This window comes from Nematolebias whitei, chromosome 13 (genome assembly GCF_014905685.2).
Source record: "Nematolebias whitei isolate Nwh7 chromosome 13, NemWhi1, whole genome shotgun sequence".
Taxonomy (NCBI): domain Eukaryota; kingdom Metazoa; phylum Chordata; class Actinopteri; order Cyprinodontiformes; family Rivulidae; genus Nematolebias; species Nematolebias whitei.
In genome coordinates this window covers 46,191,940-46,193,938 of record NC_056510.1, presented here as the reverse complement: position 1 = coordinate 46,193,938, position 1,999 = coordinate 46,191,940, and the positions used below count along the sequence as shown (strand labels likewise).

The 1,999-nt window shown below is 48.5% G+C and overlaps 1 protein-coding gene across 1 annotated transcript in view; it reads right to left on the bottom strand.

Annotated features, from left to right (window-relative positions):
• wars2 (tryptophanyl tRNA synthetase 2, mitochondrial) overlaps positions 1-1,999 on the bottom strand; it is a 75,121-nt gene that overhangs the window by 44,664 nt on the left and 28,458 nt on the right. The window lies entirely within an intron of this gene.

The following is a 1,999-nucleotide window of genomic DNA, read 5'->3' as shown; positions in this document are numbered from 1 at the left end:
AGGGAAAAATGGAGCGTGAGATCGATAGGCGGATAGGTGCAACGTCTGCAGTGAAGCGGGCGCTGTACAGGTCTGTCGTGGTGAAGAGAGAGCTGAGTCAAAAGGCGAAGCTCTCAATTTACCGATCGATCTACGTTCCCACCCTCATCTATGGTCACGAGCTTTGGGTTGTGACCGAAAGAATGAGATCTCAGATACAAGCGGCCGAAATGAGTTTTCTCCGCAGGGTGTCTGGGCTCTCCCTTAGAGACAGGGTGAGAAGCTCGATCATCCGGGAGGGACTCGGAGTAGAGCCACTGCTTCTCCACGTCGAGAGGAGCCAGTTGAGGTGGCTTGGGCATCTGTTTAGGATGCCTTCTGGACGCCTCCCTGGTGAGGTGTTCCGGACACGTCCCACCGGAAGGAGGCCCAGAGGAAGACCCAGGACACGCTGGAGGGACTATGTTTCTCAGCTGGCCTGGGAACGCCTCGAGATTCCCCCGGAAGAGCTGGCCCAAGTGGCTGGGGAGAGGGAAGTCTGGGCCTCCCTACTTAGGCTGCTACCCCCACGACCCAACCCAGATAAGCGGAAGAAAATGGATGGATGGATGGATGGATGGCCTCCTTTACTCCTCTCTCAAACCATCGTTCCTCTCTATCCAGGATGTGCACATCTTCATCCCTGGAGAAAATAGTTTTCATTCAATTAAACAAGTTTTTGAATGAGAACAGAATCTTGGAAATTTTTCAATCTGGTTTTAAGCAACTCCACAGCACTGAAACAGCATTAGTAAGGGTTTGTAACGATATTATGATATCAAATGATTCTGGTTAATTTGTGGTACTTGTGCTCCTGGACCTTACTGCTGCTTTTGATACTGTTGACCACAGTATCCTTATATCACGGCTGGAACAGTGGGTTGGGATCACAGGTGCTGCATTAGAATGGTTCCGCTCATACCCGAGTGGCAGGAGTTTATGTGTCAAGGTTGGTAATAATGTATCCGCCTCATTACCTCTTTCTTGCGGGGTCTCACAGGGTTTGATTCTTGGATCCCTTCTGTTCTCACTTTATTTGCTCCCACTGGGGTCCATCCTGAGGAAACATGGTCTTTCATTTTATTGCCATGCTGATGACTGCCAGATCTACCTGCCTTTGAAACCAGCAAGTGTTTGCTCCATTCAACCTCTGTTAAAATGTCTGGACGACATTAAGGCCTGGATGGCTTCAAATTTCTCAAGTTTTAACAATGAGAAGACCAAAGTCATTGTCTTTAGCCCTAGCTCAACTGCCGCCACTGATCCTGTCAACCTGGACTCTCTTCAGCCATATCTGAAGCAGTCTGGTAAAAATCTCGGGATGGTTTTAGACTCTGACTTCAAGTATGACAAACAAATCAACTCTGTTCTGCAGAAAAGCTTCTTCCAACTCAGACAGGTAGCTAAGCTCAAGCCAGTGTTGTCCAGACCCGACCTTGAGAAACTAGTCCACGCCTTTGTCACGACCCAATTGGACTATTGCAATGCACTCTATGCTGGGATCAGCCAGGCCTCCATTTCACGCCTTCAGCTCGTCCAGAATGCTGCTGCTCGGCTTTTAACCGGAACTCGTAGGTCTGAACATATTACTCCAGTTCTGTCCTCCCTTCACTGGCTCCCTGTTCGTACAAGGATAGCCTTTAAAATTCTTCTGTTAACCTTCAAATGCTTAAATGGCCTCGCACCCCTTTACCTCTCTGAGCTACTGGAACCTTGCGTTCCCTCTTGGGCCCTGAGATCATCCGATCAGCTGCTTTTGGCTGTTCCAAAAACAAGACTGAAGCTCAGAGGAGATCGGGCTTTTTCAGTCATGGGCCCCAAACTCTGGAACAACCTGCCCCCCAACATCAGGCAGGCCATCTCCCTTCCTCACTTCAAATCCCTGCTAAAATCACATCTGTTGTTCTCGCAGGCAATTCACACATTGTAAATTGATCTGGTGTTTTTTTAATCTGTGACCCTATGTTTTAAATGCTTTTTA